The 6,544-nt window shown below is 52.0% G+C and overlaps 1 protein-coding gene across 3 annotated transcripts in view; it reads left to right on the top strand.

Annotated features, from left to right (window-relative positions):
• Positions 1–6,544, top strand: part of PLA2G2C (phospholipase A2, group IIC) — a 27,912-nt gene that overhangs the window by 518 nt on the left and 20,850 nt on the right. The window contains exon 1 of one of the 3 annotated variants that reach the window (XM_010829960.1): positions 4,202–4,294. The exons of 1 other annotated variant lie outside the window; for it this stretch is intronic. The gene's annotated coding sequence lies outside the window, so the exon portion shown is untranslated. Of the gene's footprint in view, positions 1–4,201; positions 4,361–6,544 lie in introns of those variants that run through there. One more of the 3 variants, XM_010829959.1, reaches the window with a different exon arrangement.

Here is a 6,544-nt window from a genome sequence, read left to right as displayed (position 1 = left end):
CCGGCCAGAGGGGGTGGGGAGGGGCTGGGTGCGGTAGCGGTGAGGGTGTTGGGACCGTGCCTGGCCTCCCCTGTCTCCTCTCCTCACGTGGCTTGCCTGGCTGCTCATCTCCTAGGGGGAGAGGGCACCAGGGGAGAGGAGCCCTGGCCTGGGGCTGGGAGCGGCCTCCTGCCTGCCTCAAACCCTTTTTGTGAGAAGTGGCTCAGGCCTTGACCCACCTCAGTGTCCCGGGTTTTCAGATGAAGCTGCTGAACTGGCTGATTCTTGGGAACCCGCGAATCCCAGCCGCTGTTGTAAGGGCATCTGTTTGGGTCTGGTACCCCTTGTCCGCCTGATGTATGTGCCTTATCTCAGTGCCGCCCTGCCAACACCTGCCTCTTGACCTCCTTTCCCCATCAGCCTGCCACTCCCAGGCCACATCCAAAACCCTCCTGTAACTACATCTGCAGCCGGCTGACCCTCCTGACCACTCCTTCAGCTTTGGTTAACTCCAGCCACTTCTACCACGCTTGTCTTCCAAGACCTCCCAGAGGCCTGTTGATGGCCTTTTCTGCTTTCTCCGCATCACCCTGCGTCTTCCCTACCCTGTCGAATCCCAGCTCCGTTGCTTCAGCTGTTCCCTCGCCAGAGTACGTGCCCCGTCCTGTGGTCTTTCCATCACTCCCACCAGATGAAATCCCAGCCAGTCCACCCACACCAAGGTCCTGAAGAAATCCTGACAGGCGGTGATGTCATGGACATATGCGGTCTCCAACCTCAACTGGACCCTCAGCCTTAACACAGAAATCCTTCCAGCTCGGTTTTGACTCCTTTCTTCCCACTGGCTGTTTCAAACCTTGCCCTCTCTCCTGGAATCTCTCACCTCTCCCCATTCCTCCGCCTGCTCAGAAGGTAACCTTTCTCCCTCTTCAGAGAGAAAATAGAAGCCGTCAGATGGAAGCTTCCTCAGCTCTCTGCCCTCAGAGCCGCAGACTCGCCTACTTCTGTCTCCTTGCTTTTCTCTCTCCCTCTGGTTCCAGTGAGAGGGGACCCGTCCTCTGATTCTAAGACCAACGGCTGCTCCAGGGCTGCCCTGAAGCCTGCCCCCTGTCCGCGGGTCCCCACCGGTCCGCAGCTTCACCACACTCCAGTCCTTCGCTTCTGCTGTATCCTTTGCCTGGAACGTTCTTCGCCACTCTCCACAACCCTTCATCCCCTTCCTTTGCCTCATGCCCACCTAGCCTTCAAATCCCAACTTAATAGATGAAAGTGTTCTTCCAAGATGGAACTAAGGGAGCCTCAGAAGGAATCCTCCCTGGACTCTTTAGTCTGCCAGGCCCTGTTCTAGACTCTTGAAATTCCAAAGGAATGACTAGCAACTGTATCATCCGAGGACTTGGTAGCTCAGACAGTAAAGAATCTGTTCGCAATGCAGGTGACCTGGGTTCGATCCCAGAGTTGGGAAGATCCCCTGGAGGAGGGCGTGGCAACCCACTCCAGTATTCTTGCCTGGGGAATTCCATGGACAGAGGAATGTGGTGGGTTACAAGCCACGGGGTCACAAGGAGTCGGATACAACTGAGCAACTAACACTTTCACACAGATTATTAGAAGATATTATTAGGAGACATTCAAGAGCCATATATCATCAGAAGAAGGAGTTCAGATTCACTGTGCAGCCTGATGGCGATACATTTGCTGCTGTGGCTAGCTCGGATATGTGGACCCAGGACTCTAATGGAGCATGGCCCCGACCCTCCAGCAAGGTGTTCACACTTGGCTGAGAAGACAAGTCGCACAGCCATAAGGAGTTACAAATCAGATCCTTCTCAGCACAGTCTGAGTCAAGGCTGGAAGAGCAGCGCAGGCTGGACGTGATTATGAGCCAAGTGACTGGCAGGGACCGGAAGTTCTCTGGGAGCCTGGGGAAGGTGGGGGGTTGTTTCAGTAGAGGTGTCTCGTCCCATCTCAGAAAAGAAGCACCTGATCTGTGGGAGCAGCTGGAGAGGGGCCTGGGCTGGGTAGGCTTCCTGCGCGGGTCACCCCCTCACCCGCCCTGCACACACAGGGAGGCATCTAAGGACCCACGAGGGTGCAGAAGGTGGAGGTTTCTGGAGCCGATGGTTCTGCAGCTCTGTGCTGCTGGCTTGCTTCTTGTAAATGATTCTGTCAGAAAATATCTAAGCCAGGCTCTTCAGCCCTTCAACGCCCACCCCAAAAAAGATGAAAGTGGATTCTTCATCAGCTATTTTAATATCACCTAAGGATTATGCAATCCTTTGGAAAATCAAATTGGCTTCTCACCCTGTTTGTGTGTGTGTGAGTGAGTGTGTTTGTGGGTGTGGATGTGTCCCCGTGTGGGCGCACAGGGAAACCGTGCTTATGCCCGGGGTCTGTTTCATCTTTAGCGGCCTGTGCCTTTTGCTCGCAGGGGCCGTGGAATGCACAGCTCTGGTGGGGGAGGCTGCAGGGAAGGGAAGCAGGGGAGGCCGGCCAACCAGTTGCTGTGTCTGCCTGCTTTTTAAAGAGAAGGCTGACTCTGTGCTTTTGTCTCACCTCCTTCTTTGAAGAGGATGTCTTTAAAGGATGAACCCTGCAATGCCGGGTCTCTGGCACACATAACAAAGTGGATTCTCAGTAAACATGGCCACGGATCACTGCCCGGTGGGTTTGCGTGTGGACTCACCTCCTTTCCAGCCCTGGGTCTCTCTGCTCCCCAGCCCTCTTCCTGGGCTCCAGCCAGCTTGTTCCCCAAATGCACCCTCAGCTTTTTCATCTTCAGGGTCTTCATGCTTGCCTGCCCTGACCCTGGTCCCTTCCTTGAAGTTAATCCAAATTCACTGACCCTTCGAGACTCTTCTTAAAAATCACCACTTTCTTAAAGCCTTTCCTGACCATACCTGCCCCCCCCCCACGCCATCCTGTGCTTTCTCTAATCCCTTTCAGTCCAGTGGAACATGCCAAAGATGGCACCGTGGACTTTACTAGGTCAGCTCCTCTGATCTTCATCACTCTCCTCCTTACCAATGTAGTTGCAAAAAACAATTGAGCCTCAGAGCCCCCCAAGTTAACGATTGGCAGAGCAGTGTTAGAACCCCAGTTTGGCTGATTCTGAAGCCCATTGTGTACCCTGCAGCCTCATCTCCCCCCCTGGCATTCCCACCTGGCGCTTGCCCTGTACCCGCCTCTTGTGCTGGAAGAGAGGTGGCAGGCGTGACCTCTGGGATCAAGGCTTGAGTCTGAATTCCAGCCACCAGCTAGGTGGCTAGCTGGCCACCTTGGGTAAATGCTTTAACTTCTCTGGACCTCCGTTTCACATCCTAGAGTGGAGATGATAAGAATAGGATTGCTGTGAGGCTGAAATGAGATAATGCATGTAAAGGTCTTAGCACAGTGTGTGGCAAGCAGTAAATGCTTGGTGAGGGTTAAGTCCATTGCCCTGTGGTTCTCGTCTCACAGGGCACCTCCCCTTCAGTCGGTTATGAGCTCCCTGTCGGCAGGAAGTTGCCTGTGTCTGTGTCCCCTGCTTTGTGGTAGGTGTGTAGCAAATGGGAATTAGAGTAACGGCAGTGGTCATGTTGATTGCACAAACTGACTTTTCTATGAGAGATCCTGCAAGTTGCCCATTGGTACCCCCACTGAGGGTATGTGGCTTGAAGTGGGAATAGCCTCTCCCAGGGCTGGGCTGAAGGCAGGAGCTTCGGTTCCTTAGCAGCTTGTTCCCAGAGACCAATTGGCCTTTTCGTTTGTTTGTTTTTCAAGTAGAGACTTGTGGATTTTGGTGTCTGTGCCCCCGTGTCCCACTCTGTCTGTCCTCAATCTCATTAGACATGTCTGTTGAGATCACAGATAGCCTTGAAGCAGAAGGTCCACTGGGTGGGTCTTCTGGTAAAGAGGCCAAGAGACTGGCACAGTCAGTCGTGCCTCCCGATGAATCAGCTTCCTGAGGGCACTGCAAGAGAAGTTTCTAGAGAATGAAATTTGCCCCTTGAAGCACTGCTGCTGTTTTTTTTTTTTTAATATTATTTCTGCCATATGGTTGGAAAATATCCAAAAATATATCGCCTGCTTCTCAGTGTCCTTCAGCAAAGCATACCAGACATGGTAACTCACCTTGGCTACTGTTGACCAAGTGCTTTTACCATCGGGAGCTTGCTGAGTCTTGCCGGCAGTCCGTGGGGGGCCAGATTATTGTCTCTGCCCCACAGATGAAGACGCCGAGGCTCGGGGAGCTTCAGTGGCTCTGCCAAGAAGTGGCCGACTCTGCACAATGCAACGTCTTCCTGGGGCTTGGAAGACATTAACTACACCCCAGGTGAGACACTGTTGACGTGACTGCAGCCATCTGCCCCGGACTCACAGCCCCAGGTTCACGGGCTCGGTCAGTTATCCTTTTAATCACTCCTCTCTCTCCCTTGCCTCCTGCTAAGAGCAGCCACTGCTTGTCATGCCTGTCCTACTTCTGGGTCTGAGAAAAAGAGGCTGATTCTCTTGCTAGAATTTTGTCTGCCATAAGAGCCTTGTGCCATGTGCTTGGATGCTCAGGGTTGTCAGTTTTGTTTTCTCAGCTGTGTTTTGGATACTTAGAGGGCTTGGCTCAGTGACCCACGGGTGAGCAAGAGAACTGCTAAGGGGGTTCGGGGTGCTGAGATTGGAGTCAGACACACCTGGGGACTTCCCTGATGGTCAGATGCAGGGGCCATGGGGTCGATGCCTGGCTGGGGAACTAAGAGCCCATGAGCCTCGTGATGTGGCAAACAAAACCAAAACAAAGTAGACTCAGACACACCTGGATTAAGCCCTGGCTCTGTCAGTTTGCAGGGCAACACACCTAACCTCTGCCAGTCTCTATCCCATTGTCCGTGAACTGCGGTTCATCATGTGTGCCAGGCTTGGCCTCATTCTGGTCCTCCATGGTTGTAGCTTTGCTTTTATTTATGAGACTTGAAGCATGGTAGGACTCGGACCATTCATTCATTCGATCCAATATTGATTACTGCACATCTCTCCACGTCTAGTTTTCTTTATCAGAAAAACAAAGAGAATGACAGTACTTATCTAGCTGAGGACTAGATACGAGTACTTAATGTTTAAATACATGTGAAGTGCTCAGAATTGTGCCACGTAGAAAGTCAACGTGATACACGTGAGCCGTATGTTTTAGTGCTAGTCAGTGCCCGGCACAGGGCCAGCTGGACTCCAGGTGAACAGCATAATGGTGACCCTTACGGACCTTGCAGGCTCCTTCCTCCTTCTGTTCTCCATGGGGAGAAAAAACCGAGCAATGTTTTATCACTGCCCACGGAAGATGAATTGATGGGTTTGAGAGAGTCGCTCTTAGGGACCCGCCTACTCGCTCCGTCTCCCCCTTCATCAAGTCTCTGTGCCTCTCATCCTGTGCCCTTGGCTTTGGTTCAAATCCCCCGTAAATGATTAGTCAAAGGGAGAGGACCACGTCTGTCTTGCCTAAGTTGTAGCTGTGGAGGTCAGTGTCTGTGGAAAAGCTCTGTAGCCTCCAGAAGGCCTCACGGACAAGAGGTCTAGGCAGGGGCACCAAGCGAGGGGGAAGGAACACGGATTTGGAGTTGGGACCATGGGCTTGTCCGGCACGCCGCCCCCACCCCCAACTTGGTAAGCCGCGTGGATCTGTTTCAGGTCATGTCTCCTCTCTGAGTTGGTTTCTCAACTCTCAAGTGAAGAAATGATAGGTCCTACCTGGAAGGGTTGCAGTGAGGAGTAAATAGATGCAGAAAACAAATTTGAGGTCATTCACTTCAGTTCAGTTAAGTCGCTCAGTCGTGTCCGACTCTTTGCGACCCCATGAATCACAGCACGCCAGGCCTCCCTGTCCATCACCAACTCCCGGAGTTCACTCAGACTCACGTCCATCGAGTCAGTGATGCCATCCAGCCATCTCATCCTCTGTTGTCCCCTTCTCCTCCTGCCCCCAATCCCTCCCAGCATCAGAGTCTTTTCCAATGAGTCAACTCTTCACTTGAGGTGGCCAAAGTACTGGAGTTTCAGCTTCAGCATCATTCCTTCCAAAGAAATCCCAGGGCTGATCTCCTTCAGAATGGACTGGTTGGATCTCCTTGCAGTCCAAGGGACTCTCAAGAGTCTTCTCCAACACCACAGTTCAAAAGCATCAATTCTTCGGCGCTCAGCCTTCCTCACAGTCCAACTCTCACATCCATACATGACCACAGGAAAAACCATAGCCTTGACTAGATGAACCTTTGTTGGCAAAGTAATGTCTCTGCTTTTGAATATGCTATCTAGGTTGGTCATAACTTTCCTTCCAAGGAGTAAGCATCTTTTAATTTCATGGCTGCAGTCACCACCTGTAGTGATTTTGGAGCCCAGAAAAATAAAGTCTGACACTATTTCCACTGTTTCCCCATCTATTTCCCATGAAGTGATGGGACCAGATGCCATGATCTTCGTTTTCTGAATGTTGAGCTTTAAGCCAACTTTTTCACTCTCCTCTTTCACTTTCATCAAGAGGCTTTTTAGTTCCTCTTCACTTTCTGCCATAAGGTGTCATCTGCATATCTGAGGTTATTGA

This window comes from Bison bison, unplaced genomic scaffold (assembly GCF_000754665.1).
Source record: "Bison bison bison isolate TAMUID 2011002044 unplaced genomic scaffold, Bison_UMD1.0 scf7180017864516, whole genome shotgun sequence".
Lineage (NCBI taxonomy): Eukaryota > Metazoa > Chordata > Mammalia > Artiodactyla > Bovidae > Bison > Bison bison.
The sequence above is the reverse complement of the archived record's forward strand: the minus strand, read 5'-3'. Positions and strand labels throughout refer to the sequence as shown.